General features: G+C 30.8%; 1 long non-coding RNA gene across 1 annotated transcript in view; it reads left to right on the top strand.

Annotated features, from left to right (window-relative positions):
- The window catches only part of LOC127733273 (uncharacterized), a 39,770-nt gene extending 24,154 nt beyond the window's left edge, over positions 1-15,616 (top strand). The window contains exon 3 of the long non-coding RNA XR_007997056.1: positions 15,192-15,616. This is a non-coding gene — a long non-coding RNA (uncharacterized LOC127733273). The remainder of the gene's footprint in view (positions 1-15,191) is intronic.
- The last annotated feature ends 656 nt before the right edge of the window (positions 15,617-16,272 follow it).

Genomic DNA, 16,272 nt, shown 5'->3' on the forward strand with positions numbered 1-16,272 from the left:
ACAAAAGATGACTTTAGGATGATAAATACTACCAATGGACCTCTTTGTCTTCCTTATAAGGTCTCTTTTGGTCCATTTATACCTCTCATTTCCTCAAAATTTCTACTTTATAGGCCAATAAATAAAAATTTTGGGGTAACTTTCACTCATTTATGATAGAAATGTTATAATAAATGATTAATTGAAGTATTCAAGCTGAATGAACTATCCGTATAAAAGTTTACTGTCTCCAAGGAGGTTTCAATAAGTCCTTACGTAAAACTTAAATTTACGCCGCGTTCCAGAGAGGGACATAAAAAGCTTCTCTTTTGGTGAATAATTTGTGGTTACTGCTTTAAAAATAATTTCATTTACTTCAAACTATATATTTATTAAAGTATTTCTTAGGAAAAAATTTCTAGTATAGCAGAATATAAGAAAAAAGGAGAAAAAGCTCCCCAAAACTCTAAGTATGGCTTATTCTGTCAACTAATATTCATGGTAAAGTCCTATTTCAAGGAAATTTTCTCATAAAATGTGTTTTGGAGACTCAATCCACTCAGAATATTTCATTATTAGTAATATTTCACTTAAATAGCAAGAAATTTTAACACATGAGAGTACTCACAAGGTCAAAGGTGCATGTACAGCTTCCTATATTTAAAGAAGACTTTTTTGTTAAATAAACTGAATGTGACTTTTTTCCTTTGTTATACTGGTTATTTCAAGCATTCCTGTCAAGTTTTGTCATAATCAGTTCAATAGTTTGAGAAAAATCTAGTATAATGTAAGACGACATCTGCAGCGATTCGAGTAAAATTTCTTCGAAAAATCCAAACCAAGCCGCATCATGATAGAATATAGTGTGGACCAATAAATGATCAAATATTTATCTCATCTGCCTACAAACAGTTGAATATGATACAAAAGATGACTTTAGGATGATAAATACTACCAATGGACCTCTTTGTCTTCCTTATAAGGTCTCTTTTGGTCCATTTATACCTCTCATTTCCTCAAAATTTCTACTTTATAGGCCAATAAATAAAAATTTTGGGGTAACTTTCACTCATTTATGATAGAAATGTTATAATAAATGATTAATTGAAGTATTCAAGCTGAATGAACTATCCGTATAAAAGTTTACTGTCTCCAAGGAGGTTTCAATAAGTCCTTACGTAAAACTTAAATTTACGCCGCGTTCCAGAGAGGGACATAAAAAGCTTCTCTTTTGGTGAATAATTTGTGGTTACTGCTTTAAAAATAATTTCATTTACTTCAAACTATATATTTATTAAAGTATTTCTTAGGAAAAAATTTCTAGTATAGCAGAATATAAGAAAAAAGGAGAAAAAGCTCCCCAAAACTCTAAGTATGGCTTATTCTGTCAACTAATATTCATGGTAAAGTCCTATTTCAAGGAAATTTTCTCATAAAATGTGTTTTGGAGACTCAATCCACTCAGAATATTTCATTATTAGTAATATTTCACTTAAATAGCAAGAAATTTTAACACATGAGAGTACTCACAAGGTCAAAGGTGCATGTACAGCTTCCTATATTTAAAGAAGACTTTTTTGTTAAATAAACTGAATGTGACTTTTTTCCTTTGTTATACTGGTTATTTCAAGCATTCCTGTCAAGTTTTGTCATAATCAGTTCAATAGTTTGAGAAAAATCTAGTATAATGTAAGACGACATCTGCAGCGATTCGAGTAAAATTTCTTCGAAAAATCCAAACCAAGCCGCATCATGATAGAATATAGTGTGGACCAATAAATGATCAAATATTTATCTCATCTGCCTACAAACAGTTGAATATGATACAAAAGATGACTTTAGGATGATAAATACTACCAATGGACCTCTTTGTCTTCCTTATAAGGTCTCTTTTGGTCCATTTATACCTCTCATTTCCTCAAAATTTCTACTTTATAGGCCAATAAATAAAAATTTTGGGGTAACTTTCACTCATTTATGATAGAAATGTTATAATAAATGATTAATTGAAGTATTCAAGCTGAATGAACTATCCGTATAAAAGTTTACTGTCTCCAAGGAGGTTTCAATAAGTCCTTACGTAAAACTTAAATTTACGCCGCGTTCCAGAGAGGGACATAAAAAGCTTCTCTTTTGGTGAATAATTTGTGGTTACTGCTTTAAAAATAATTTCATTTACTTCAAACTATATATTTATTAAAGTATTTCTTAGGAAAAAATTTCTAGTATAGCAGAATATAAGAAAAAAGGAGAAAAAGCTCCCCAAAACTCTAAGTATGGCTTATTCTGTCAACTAATATTCATGGTAAAGTCCTATTTCAAGGAAATTTTCTCATAAAATGTGTTTTGGAGACTCAATCCACTCAGAATATTTCATTATTAGTAATATTTCACTTAAATAGCAAGAAATTTTAACACATGAGAGTACTCACAAGGTCAAAGGTGCATGTACAGCTTCCTATATTAGGTGTAATACCACCATTGATTTTCCCCTATTAGTCTTTGTTAAATTTGCACTTTTCAAAAAATTGTGCAGAATTTATCTTTGTTTCAAATAAAGAAATACTTGGCATGAGTAAAGTTTGATCCTGTCCAGTACTATAGAAAAAATTTCACATAACATTTCATTGCATATAAGAAAATAACCATCACTGGAAGTTAACCAATCAAATTTTCCCCCTTTTTTAACCTGTATACAAGCTTTAGTAACCATGTAACCTCAAGTTTCCAAAATATTCTATAGAAACCCCAAATAAAAAAATAATGGTGCTTTGAAATACCCAAGATATATGTTTATGACCCAGAAATGTTTTACTGCAATGAAATGTAGGATCAATTACCTACAACTGTCAAATTCAAGGGAATATTTTTTTTCGACCTATTTTCGTATGCAACCGGATGTGACGTACTATGATTTGGTGGTATTACACCTAAAGAAGACTTTTTTGTTAAATAAACTGAATGTGACTTTTTTCCTTTGTTATACTGGTTATTTCAAGCATTCCTGTCAAGTTTTGTCATAATCAGTTCAATAGTTTGAGAAAAATCTAGTATAATGTAAGACGACATCTGCAGCGATTCGAGTAAAATTTCTTCGAAAAATCCAAACCAAGCCGCATCATGATAGAATATAGTGTGGACCAATAAATGATCAAATATTTATCTCATCTGCCTACAAACAGTTGAATATGATACAAAAGATGACTTTAGGATGATAAATACTACCAATGGACCTCTTTGTCTTCCTTATAAGGTCTCTTTTGGTCCATTTATACCTCTCATTTCCTCAAAATTTCTACTTTATAGGCCAATAAATAAAAATTTTGGGGTAACTTTCACTCATTTATGATAGAAATGTTATAATAAATGATTAATTGAAGTATTCAAGCTGAATGAACTATCCGTATAAAAGTTTACTGTCTCCAAGGAGGTTTCAATAAGTCCTTACGTAAAACTTAAATTTACGCCGCGTTCCAGAGAGGGACATAAAAAGCTTCTCTTTTGGTGAATAATTTGTGGTTACTGCTTTAAAAATAATTTCATTTACTTCAAACTATATATTTATTAAAGTATTTCTTAGGAAAAAATTTCTAGTATAGCAGAATATAAGAAAAAAGGAGAAAAAGCTCCCCAAAACTCTAAGTATGGCTTATTCTGTCAACTAATATTCATGGTAAAGTCCTATTTCAAGGAAATTTTCTCATAAAATGTGTTTTGGAGACTCAATCCACTCAGAATATTTCATTATTAGTAATATTTCACTTAAATAGCAAGAAATTTTAACACATGAGAGTACTCACAAGGTCAAAGGTGCATGTACAGCTTCCTATATTTAAAGAAGACTTTTTTGTTAAATAAACTGAATGTGACTTTTTTCCTTTGTTATACTGGTTATTTCAAGCATTCCTGTCAAGTTTTGTCATAATCAGTTCAATAGTTTGAGAAAAATCTAGTATAATGTAAGACGACATCTGCAGCGATTCGAGTAAAATTTCTTCGAAAAATCCAAACCAAGCCGCATCATGATAGAATATAGTGTGGACCAATAAATGATCAAATATTTATCTCATCTGCCTACAAACAGTTGAATATGATACAAAAGATGACTTTAGGATGATAAATACTACCAATGGACCTCTTTGTCTTCCTTATAAGGTCTCTTTTGGTCCATTTATACCTCTCATTTCCTCAAAATTTCTACTTTATAGGCCAATAAATAAAAATTTTGGGGTAACTTTCACTCATTTATGATAGAAATGTTATAATAAATGATTAATTGAAGTATTCAAGCTGAATGAACTATCCGTATAAAAGTTTACTGTCTCCAAGGAGGTTTCAATAAGTCCTTACGTAAAACTTAAATTTACGCCGCGTTCCAGAGAGGGACATAAAAAGCTTCTCTTTTGGTGAATAATTTGTGGTTACTGCTTTAAAAATAATTTCATTTACTTCAAACTATATATTTATTAAAGTATTTCTTAGGAAAAAATTTCTAGTATAGCAGAATATAAGAAAAAAGGAGAAAAAGCTCCCCAAAACTCTAAGTATGGCTTATTCTGTCAACTAATATTCATGGTAAAGTCCTATTTCAAGGAAATTTTCTCATAAAATGTGTTTTGGAGACTCAATCCACTCAGAATATTTCATTATTAGTAATATTTCACTTAAATAGCAAGAAATTTTAACACATGAGAGTACTCACAAGGTCAAAGGTGCATGTACAGCTTCCTATATTTAAAGAAGACTTTTTTGTTAAATAAACTGAATGTGACTTTTTTCCTTTGTTATACTGGTTATTTCAAGCATTCCTGTCAAGTTTTGTCATAATCAGTTCAATAGTTTGAGAAAAATCTAGTATAATGTAAGACGACATCTGCAGCGATTCGAGTAAAATTTCTTCGAAAAATCCAAACCAAGCCGCATCATGATAGAATATAGTGTGGACCAATAAATGATCAAATATTTATCTCATCTGCCTACAAACAGTTGAATATGATACAAAAGATGACTTTAGGATGATAAATACTACCAATGGACCTCTTTGTCTTCCTTATAAGGTCTCTTTTGGTCCATTTATACCTCTCATTTCCTCAAAATTTCTACTTTATAGGCCAATAAATAAAAATTTTGGGGTAACTTTCACTCATTTATGATAGAAATGTTATAATAAATGATTAATTGAAGTATTCAAGCTGAATGAACTATCCGTATAAAAGTTTACTGTCTCCAAGGAGGTTTCAATAAGTCCTTACGTAAAACTTAAATTTACGCCGCGTTCCAGAGAGGGACATAAAAAGCTTCTCTTTTGGTGAATAATTTGTGGTTACTGCTTTAAAAATAATTTCATTTACTTCAAACTATATATTTATTAAAGTATTTCTTAGGAAAAAATTTCTAGTATAGCAGAATATAAGAAAAAAGGAGAAAAAGCTCCCCAAAACTCTAAGTATGGCTTATTCTGTCAACTAATATTCATGGTAAAGTCCTATTTCAAGGAAATTTTCTCATAAAATGTGTTTTGGAGACTCAATCCACTCAGAATATTTCATTATTAGTAATATTTCACTTAAATAGCAAGAAATTTTAACACATGAGAGTACTCACAAGGTCAAAGGTGCATGTACAGCTTCCTATATTTAAAGAAGACTTTTTTGTTAAATAAACTGAATGTGACTTTTTTCCTTTGTTATACTGGTTATTTCAAGCATTCCTGTCAAGTTTTGTCATAATCAGTTCAATAGTTTGAGAAAAATCTAGTATAATGTAAGACGACATCTGCAGCGATTCGAGTAAAATTTCTTCGAAAAATCCAAACCAAGCCGCATCATGATAGAATATAGTGTGGACCAATAAATGATCAAATATTTATCTCATCTGCCTACAAACAGTTGAATATGATACAAAAGATGACTTTAGGATGATAAATACTACCAATGGACCTCTTTGTCTTCCTTATAAGGTCTCTTTTGGTCCATTTATACCTCTCATTTCCTCAAAATTTCTACTTTATAGGCCAATAAATAAAAATTTTGGGGTAACTTTCACTCATTTATGATAGAAATGTTATAATAAATGATTAATTGAAGTATTCAAGCTGAATGAACTATCCGTATAAAAGTTTACTGTCTCCAAGGAGGTTTCAATAAGTCCTTACGTAAAACTTAAATTTACGCCGCGTTCCAGAGAGGGACATAAAAAGCTTCTCTTTTGGTGAATAATTTGTGGTTACTGCTTTAAAAATAATTTCATTTACTTCAAACTATATATTTATTAAAGTATTTCTTAGGAAAAAATTTCTAGTATAGCAGAATATAAGAAAAAAGGAGAAAAAGCTCCCCAAAACTCTAAGTATGGCTTATTCTGTCAACTAATATTCATGGTAAAGTCCTATTTCAAGGAAATTTTCTCATAAAATGTGTTTTGGAGACTCAATCCACTCAGAATATTTCATTATTAGTAATATTTCACTTAAATAGCAAGAAATTTTAACACATGAGAGTACTCACAAGGTCAAAGGTGCATGTACAGCTTCCTATATTTAAAGAAGACTTTTTTGTTAAATAAACTGAATGTGACTTTTTTCCTTTGTTATACTGGTTATTTCAAGCATTCCTGTCAAGTTTTGTCATAATCAGTTCAATAGTTTGAGAAAAATCTAGTATAATGTAAGACGACATCTGCAGCGATTCGAGTAAAATTTCTTCGAAAAATCCAAACCAAGCCGCATCATGATAGAATATAGTGTGGACCAATAAATGATCAAATATTTATCTCATCTGCCTACAAACAGTTGAATATGATACAAAAGATGACTTTAGGATGATAAATACTACCAATGGACCTCTTTGTCTTCCTTATAAGGTCTCTTTTGGTCCATTTATACCTCTCATTTCCTCAAAATTTCTACTTTATAGGCCAATAAATAAAAATTTTGGGGTAACTTTCACTCATTTATGATAGAAATGTTATAATAAATGATTAATTGAAGTATTCAAGCTGAATGAACTATCCGTATAAAAGTTTACTGTCTCCAAGGAGGTTTCAATAAGTCCTTACGTAAAACTTAAATTTACGCCGCGTTCCAGAGAGGGACATAAAAAGCTTCTCTTTTGGTGAATAATTTGTGGTTACTGCTTTAAAAATAATTTCATTTACTTCAAACTATATATTTATTAAAGTATTTCTTAGGAAAAAATTTCTAGTATAGCAGAATATAAGAAAAAAGGAGAAAAAGCTCCCCAAAACTCTAAGTATGGCTTATTCTGTCAACTAATATTCATGGTAAAGTCCTATTTCAAGGAAATTTTCTCATAAAATGTGTTTTGGAGACTCAATCCACTCAGAATATTTCATTATTAGTAATATTTCACTTAAATAGCAAGAAATTTTAACACATGAGAGTACTCACAAGGTCAAAGGTGCATGTACAGCTTCCTATATTTAAAGAAGACTTTTTTGTTAAATAAACTGAATGTGACTTTTTTCCTTTGTTATACTGGTTATTTCAAGCATTCCTGTCAAGTTTTGTCATAATCAGTTCAATAGTTTGAGAAAAATCTAGTATAATGTAAGACGACATCTGCAGCGATTCGAGTAAAATTTCTTCGAAAAATCCAAACCAAGCCGCATCATGATAGAATATAGTGTGGACCAATAAATGATCAAATATTTATCTCATCTGCCTACAAACAGTTGAATATGATACAAAAGATGACTTTAGGATGATAAATACTACCAATGGACCTCTTTGTCTTCCTTATAAGGTCTCTTTTGGTCCATTTATACCTCTCATTTCCTCAAAATTTCTACTTTATAGGCCAATAAATAAAAATTTTGGGGTAACTTTCACTCATTTATGATAGAAATGTTATAATAAATGATTAATTGAAGTATTCAAGCTGAATGAACTATCCGTATAAAAGTTTACTGTCTCCAAGGAGGTTTCAATAAGTCCTTACGTAAAACTTAAATTTACGCCGCGTTCCAGAGAGGGACATAAAAAGCTTCTCTTTTGGTGAATAATTTGTGGTTACTGCTTTAAAAATAATTTCATTTACTTCAAACTATATATTTATTAAAGTATTTCTTAGGAAAAAATTTCTAGTATAGCAGAATATAAGAAAAAAGGAGAAAAAGCTCCCCAAAACTCTAAGTATGGCTTATTCTGTCAACTAATATTCATGGTAAAGTCCTATTTCAAGGAAATTTTCTCATAAAATGTGTTTTGGAGACTCAATCCACTCAGAATATTTCATTATTAGTAATATTTCACTTAAATAGCAAGAAATTTTAACACATGAGAGTACTCACAAGGTCAAAGGTGCATGTACAGCTTCCTATATTTAAAGAAGACTTTTTTGTTAAATAAACTGAATGTGACTTTTTTCCTTTGTTATACTGGTTATTTCAAGCATTCCTGTCAAGTTTTGTCATAATCAGTTCAATAGTTTGAGAAAAATCTAGTATAATGTAAGACGACATCTGCAGCGATTCGAGTAAAATTTCTTCGAAAAATCCAAACCAAGCCGCATCATGATAGAATATAGTGTGGACCAATAAATGATCAAATATTTATCTCATCTGCCTACAAACAGTTGAATATGATACAAAAGATGACTTTAGGATGATAAATACTACCAATGGACCTCTTTGTCTTCCTTATAAGGTCTCTTTTGGTCCATTTATACCTCTCATTTCCTCAAAATTTCTACTTTATAGGCCAATAAATAAAAATTTTGGGGTAACTTTCACTCATTTATGATAGAAATGTTATAATAAATGATTAATTGAAGTATTCAAGCTGAATGAACTATCCGTATAAAAGTTTACTGTCTCCAAGGAGGTTTCAATAAGTCCTTACGTAAAACTTAAATTTACGCCGCGTTCCAGAGAGGGACATAAAAAGCTTCTCTTTTGGTGAATAATTTGTGGTTACTGCTTTAAAAATAATTTCATTTACTTCAAACTATATATTTATTAAAGTATTTCTTAGGAAAAAATTTCTAGTATAGCAGAATATAAGAAAAAAGGAGAAAAAGCTCCCCAAAACTCTAAGTATGGCTTATTCTGTCAACTAATATTCATGGTAAAGTCCTATTTCAAGGAAATTTTCTCATAAAATGTGTTTTGGAGACTCAATCCACTCAGAATATTTCATTATTAGTAATATTTCACTTAAATAGCAAGAAATTTTAACACATGAGAGTACTCACAAGGTCAAAGGTGCATGTACAGCTTCCTATATTTAAAGAAGACTTTTTTGTTAAATAAACTGAATGTGACTTTTTTCCTTTGTTATACTGGTTATTTCAAGCATTCCTGTCAAGTTTTGTCATAATCAGTTCAATAGTTTGAGAAAAATCTAGTATAATGTAAGACGACATCTGCAGCGATTCGAGTAAAATTTCTTCGAAAAATCCAAACCAAGCCGCATCATGATAGAATATAGTGTGGACCAATAAATGATCAAATATTTATCTCATCTGCCTACAAACAGTTGAATATGATACAAAAGATGACTTTAGGATGATAAATACTACCAATGGACCTCTTTGTCTTCCTTATAAGGTCTCTTTTGGTCCATTTATACCTCTCATTTCCTCAAAATTTCTACTTTATAGGCCAATAAATAAAAATTTTGGGGTAACTTTCACTCATTTATGATAGAAATGTTATAATAAATGATTAATTGAAGTATTCAAGCTGAATGAACTATCCGTATAAAAGTTTACTGTCTCCAAGGAGGTTTCAATAAGTCCTTACGTAAAACTTAAATTTACGCCGCGTTCCAGAGAGGGACATAAAAAGCTTCTCTTTTGGTGAATAATTTGTGGTTACTGCTTTAAAAATAATTTCATTTACTTCAAACTATATATTTATTAAAGTATTTCTTAGGAAAAAATTTCTAGTATAGCAGAATATAAGAAAAAAGGAGAAAAAGCTCCCCAAAACTCTAAGTATGGCTTATTCTGTCAACTAATATTCATGGTAAAGTCCTATTTCAAGGAAATTTTCTCATAAAATGTGTTTTGGAGACTCAATCCACTCAGAATATTTCATTATTAGTAATATTTCACTTAAATAGCAAGAAATTTTAACACATGAGAGTACTCACAAGGTCAAAGGTGCATGTACAGCTTCCTATATTTAAAGAAGACTTTTTTGTTAAATAAACTGAATGTGACTTTTTTCCTTTGTTATACTGGTTATTTCAAGCATTCCTGTCAAGTTTTGTCATAATCAGTTCAATAGTTTGAGAAAAATCTAGTATAATGTAAGACGACATCTGCAGCGATTCGAGTAAAATTTCTTCGAAAAATCCAAACCAAGCCGCATCATGATAGAATATAGTGTGGACCAATAAATGATCAAATATTTATCTCATCTGCCTACAAACAGTTGAATATGATACAAAAGATGACTTTAGGATGATAAATACTACCAATGGACCTCTTTGTCTTCCTTATAAGGTCTCTTTTGGTCCATTTATACCTCTCATTTCCTCAAAATTTCTACTTTATAGGCCAATAAATAAAAATTTTGGGGTAACTTTCACTCATTTATGATAGAAATGTTATAATAAATGATTAATTGAAGTATTCAAGCTGAATGAACTATCCGTATAAAAGTTTACTGTCTCCAAGGAGGTTTCAATAAGTCCTTACGTAAAACTTAAATTTACGCCGCGTTCCAGAGAGGGACATAAAAAGCTTCTCTTTTGGTGAATAATTTGTGGTTACTGCTTTAAAAATAATTTCATTTACTTCAAACTATATATTTATTAAAGTATTTCTTAGGAAAAAATTTCTAGTATAGCAGAATATAAGAAAAAAGGAGAAAAAGCTCCCCAAAACTCTAAGTATGGCTTATTCTGTCAACTAATATTCATGGTAAAGTCCTATTTCAAGGAAATTTTCTCATAAAATGTGTTTTGGAGACTCAATCCACTCAGAATATTTCATTATTAGTAATATTTCACTTAAATAGCAAGAAATTTTAACACATGAGAGTACTCACAAGGTCAAAGGTGCATGTACAGCTTCCTATATTTAAAGAAGACTTTTTTGTTAAATAAACTGAATGTGACTTTTTTCCTTTGTTATACTGGTTATTTCAAGCATTCCTGTCAAGTTTTGTCATAATCAGTTCAATAGTTTGAGAAAAATCTAGTATAATGTAAGACGACATCTGCAGCGATTCGAGTAAAATTTCTTCGAAAAATCCAAACCAAGCCGCATCATGATAGAATATAGTGTGGACCAATAAATGATCAAATATTTATCTCATCTGCCTACAAACAGTTGAATATGATACAAAAGATGACTTTAGGATGATAAATACTACCAATGGACCTCTTTGTCTTCCTTATAAGGTCTCTTTTGGTCCATTTATACCTCTCATTTCCTCAAAATTTCTACTTTATAGGCCAATAAATAAAAATTTTGGGGTAACTTTCACTCATTTATGATAGAAATGTTATAATAAATGATTAATTGAAGTATTCAAGCTGAATGAACTATCCGTATAAAAGTTTACTGTCTCCAAGGAGGTTTCAATAAGTCCTTACGTAAAACTTAAATTTACGCCGCGTTCCAGAGAGGGACATAAAAAGCTTCTCTTTTGGTGAATAATTTGTGGTTACTGCTTTAAAAATAATTTCATTTACTTCAAACTATATATTTATTAAAGTATTTCTTAGGAAAAAATTTCTAGTATAGCAGAATATAAGAAAAAAGGAGAAAAAGCTCCCCAAAACTCTAAGTATGGCTTATTCTGTCAACTAATATTCATGGTAAAGTCCTATTTCAAGGAAATTTTCTCATAAAATGTGTTTTGGAGACTCAATCCACTCAGAATATTTCATTATTAGTAATATTTCACTTAAATAGCAAGAAATTTTAACACATGAGAGTACTCACAAGGTCAAAGGTGCATGTACAGCTTCCTATATTTAAAGAAGACTTTTTTGTTAAATAAACTGAATGTGACTTTTTTCCTTTGTTATACTGGTTATTTCAAGCATTCCTGTCAAGTTTTGTCATAATCAGTTCAATAGTTTGAGAAAAATCTAGTATAATGTAAGACGACATCTGCAGCGATTCGAGTAAAATTTCTTCGAAAAATCCAAACCAAGCCGCATCATGATAGAATATAGTGTGGACCAATAAATGATCAAATATTTATCTCATCTGCCTACAAACAGTTGAATATGATACAAAAGATGACTTTAGGATGATAAATACTACCAATGGACCTCTTTGTCTTCCTTATAAGGTCTCTTTTGGTCCATTTATACCTCTCATTTCCTCAAAATTTCTACTTTATAGGCCAATAAATAAAAATTTTGGGGTAACTTTCACTCATTTATGATAGAAATGTTATAATAAATGATTAATTGAAGTATTCAAGCTGAATGAACTATCCGTATAAAAGTTTACTGTCTCCAAGGAGGTTTCAATAAGTCCTTACGTAAAACTTAAATTTACGCCGCGTTCCAGAGAGGGACATAAAAAGCTTCTCTTTTGGTGAATAATTTGTGGTTACTGCTTTAAAAATAATTTCATTTACTTCAAACTATATATTTATTAAAGTATTTCTTAGGAAAAAATTTCTAGTATAGCAGAATATAAGAAAAAAGGAGAAAAAGCTCCCCAAAACTCTAAGTATGGCTTATTCTGTCAACTAATATTCATGGTAAAGTCCTATTTCAAGGAAATTTTCTCATAAAATGTGTTTTGGAGACTCAATCCACTCAGAATATTTCATTATTAGTAATATTTCACTTAAATAGCAAGAAATTTTAACACATGAGAGTACTCACAAGGTCAAAGGTGCATGTACAGCTTCCTATATTTAAAGAAGACTTTTTTGTTAAATAAACTGAATGTGACTTTTTTCCTTTGTTATACTGGTTATTTCAAGCATTCCTGTCAAGTTTTGTCATAATCAGTTCAATAGTTTGAGAAAAATCTAGTATAATGTAAGACGACATCTGCAGCGATTCGAGTAAAATTTCTTCGAAAAATCCAAACCAAGCCGCATCATGATAGAATATAGTGTGGACCAATAAATGATCAAATATTTATCTCATCTGCCTACAAACAGTTGAATATGATACAAAAGATGACTTTAGGATGATAAATACTACCAATGGACCTCTTTGTCTTCCTTATAAGGTCTCTTTTGGTCCATTTATACCTCTCATTTCCTCAAAATTTCTACTTTATAGGCCAATAAATAAAAATTTTGGGGTAACTTTCACTCATTTATGATAGAAATGTTATAATAAATGATTAATTGAAGTATTCAAGCTGAATGAACTATCCGTATAAAAGTTTACTGTCTCCAAGGAGGTTTCAATAAGTCCTTACGTAAAACTTAAATTTACGCCGCGTTCCAGAGAGGGACATAAAAAGCTTCTCTTTTGGTGAATAATTTGTGGTTACTGCTTTAAAAATAATTTCATTTACTTCAAACTATATATTTATTAAAGTATTTCTTAGGAAAAAATTTCTAGTATAGCAGAATATAAGAAAAAAGGAGAAAAAGCTCCCCAAAACTCTAAGTATGGCTTATTCTGTCAACTAATATTCATGGTAAAGTCCTATTTCAAGGAAATTTTCTCATAAAATGTGTTTTGGAGACTCAATCCACTCAGAATATTTCATTATTAGTAATATTTCACTTAAATAGCAAGAAATTTTAACACATGAGAGTACTCACAAGGTCAAAGGTGCATGTACAGCTTCCTATATTAGGTGTAATACCACCATTGATTTTCCCCTATTAGTCTTTGTTAAATTTGCACTTTTCAAAAAATTGTGCAGAATTTATCTTTGTTTCAAATAAAGAAATACTTGGCATGAGTAAAGTTTGATCCTGTCCAGTACTATAGAAAAAATTTCACATAACATTTCATTGCATATAAGAAAATAACCATCACTGGAAGTTAACCAATCAAATTTTCCCCCTTTTTTAACCTGTATACAAGCTTTAGTAACCATGTAACCTCAAGTTTCCAAAATATTCTATAGAAACCCCAAATAAAAAAATAATGGTGCTTTGAAATACCCAAGATATATGTTTATGACCCAGAAATGTTTTACTGCAATGAAATGTAGGATCAATTACCTACAACTGTCAAATTCAAGGGAATATTTTTTTTCGACCTATTTTCGTATGCAACCGGATGTGACGTACTATGATTTGGTGGTATTACACCTAAAACGTTAACACAAGTTAAAAGGACTAAAAAAAAAAATTATAAATATTTTTTTTTTTCAAATCTAAAAATACCTTATATGACATTATCGAATGCTACTTAATACCAAATTGTTTTACTTGCAAAAAATAACAAGATAGGTGCGAATTGTATAACAGGATGATTGATTGTATAACGCGTAGTTTACTCTACCCATAAACAATGTTCTTAGTCCGAGACGACCATGCAGGTTTTGTTTTTACTCCTAAATGCAGCGGGCTTAGCAAAAATAACTGTAAATATATTTTTTTCAAGTATTTGGTTTGACCACGCGGGGAATGTAGTCAACGACCAACCGCACTCTAGAAAAGCACAAAAAAAAAGATACCACAGAGGTAGCCCAATGGAGGTTCGAAAAAAATACTGTATGACACCTGTGATAATTATTTTTTTTTTTTTGGGTGGGGGGTGAGTAATAAACATGCATCACCCGCAGTTGTTCACTTATTTAGTGTTAGTTACAATTAAAAAGCGGATGTGGTAATACACTTATGAGGAAGTTAACCAACGACAAATATGACCAGACGATACTTTGTGCGGGAAAACATACACTAGACATGTGTCTATACAATATGTGAAGCTCTTATTCGTTCCGCGTGCATAAAAGTTGAATACTGTCTTTCTTTAAGACACCAAAACATACTTCAATACCCTACTAACACCCTTAACCTTTTCTATGACAAATAAGGACATGGACAACCTGATATGACTACCACTATTTACGGAGTTTGTATCGCTCAGGATTTTGGCGCATCTGACTCAGTGTATTTTATTTGTAATGTTTGTATATTATCCTCCAGATCACGATATTTACTTTCCTTTTTAATGTATATTCAATCTTTTATCAATGAATTGTGTCAATTCCATTGTCGTGTTAATTGATGTTATAGAAATGCATGTTTAGGGATATTTGCTTGAATTCAAATTTATTAACGATAATGTTAATTTTTAGGTTATGATGGCGATACACCAGCGTTTTCAGCCTCACTTAGTAAATCACAGACCTTGGGCTACAATAGAAACGTTATATTTGATCAAATATGGACTAATGTGAGGAATGGATACAGCCCTCACACTGGGGTGTTTACTGTGCCCATAGGTGGACTTTACCATATTTCATGTACAGTTATGACTGCTTCTGGGAAAACACTTCGCGTTCATCTCTGGAAAAATGAGCAGAAAACTGTAGGTCTGTACCCTAATCTTGCCAACTTCAATTCAGCTACTCTTAACATGGTGTTAGATCTTGAGAAAGGAGACCGACTGTATATCCGACATGGTAATTCTCGATCAGAAGTTGTGTACAGTGAATCAGGAACAAACTCCAGTATGTTTTCTGGATATCTTATTTCTAAATAAAATGAGTTGATACCTGCATATTTTCTATTTTCTTTGCAATTGTTAAAGCAGTAAACAAAACCTCGGTTGACTCGGTTATTTTTTTATTATTATTGAATTTACATATTGGATTTTTTTATTTCCTGTTTAAAATCAACATGAGGAGGTCTGGTACGGTCGCAAATGAGACAACAATCAACCATAGACGAAATTGCCCGGATGTAAACAAATATAGACCAACGTACGACCTTAAACAATGAGCCCTAAAGTAAACTACAAAATTCTCCGATATGACAAAATGTAAAAGAATTATTCATACAAGAAAACCAATGGCCTGATTTGTAATAAAACAAACACGACAGAGAGCAACTAACAACAACCACTGAATTACAGGCTTCTTAATGACTTGGAACAAGAACATACAGAATTTGGCGGGGTTAAACATGTTTGCCTGCGATATAAATCACCCGCCAAACCTGGACAATAGTACAAAATAAGAAAAAACAATAACAAAAACTCCAAAGTAAATTCAAAAATTTAAAAAGGGGAGGTCCATAAAAACGGACAAAATAAAACGCTCGACTATATTAACCAACAAAACGACTGAAAAACAAATATCATATTCATGATTTGGCATTGGCATTGTCCGAAGAAAAGTATAGATTGAATGGTTGGTCTAAGTAAATTCTGGGTTT

Source organism: Mytilus californianus, unplaced genomic scaffold (assembly GCF_021869535.1).
Source record: "Mytilus californianus isolate M0D057914Y unplaced genomic scaffold, xbMytCali1.0.p SCAF_3, whole genome shotgun sequence".
NCBI lineage: Eukaryota > Metazoa > Mollusca > Bivalvia > Mytilida > Mytilidae > Mytilus > Mytilus californianus.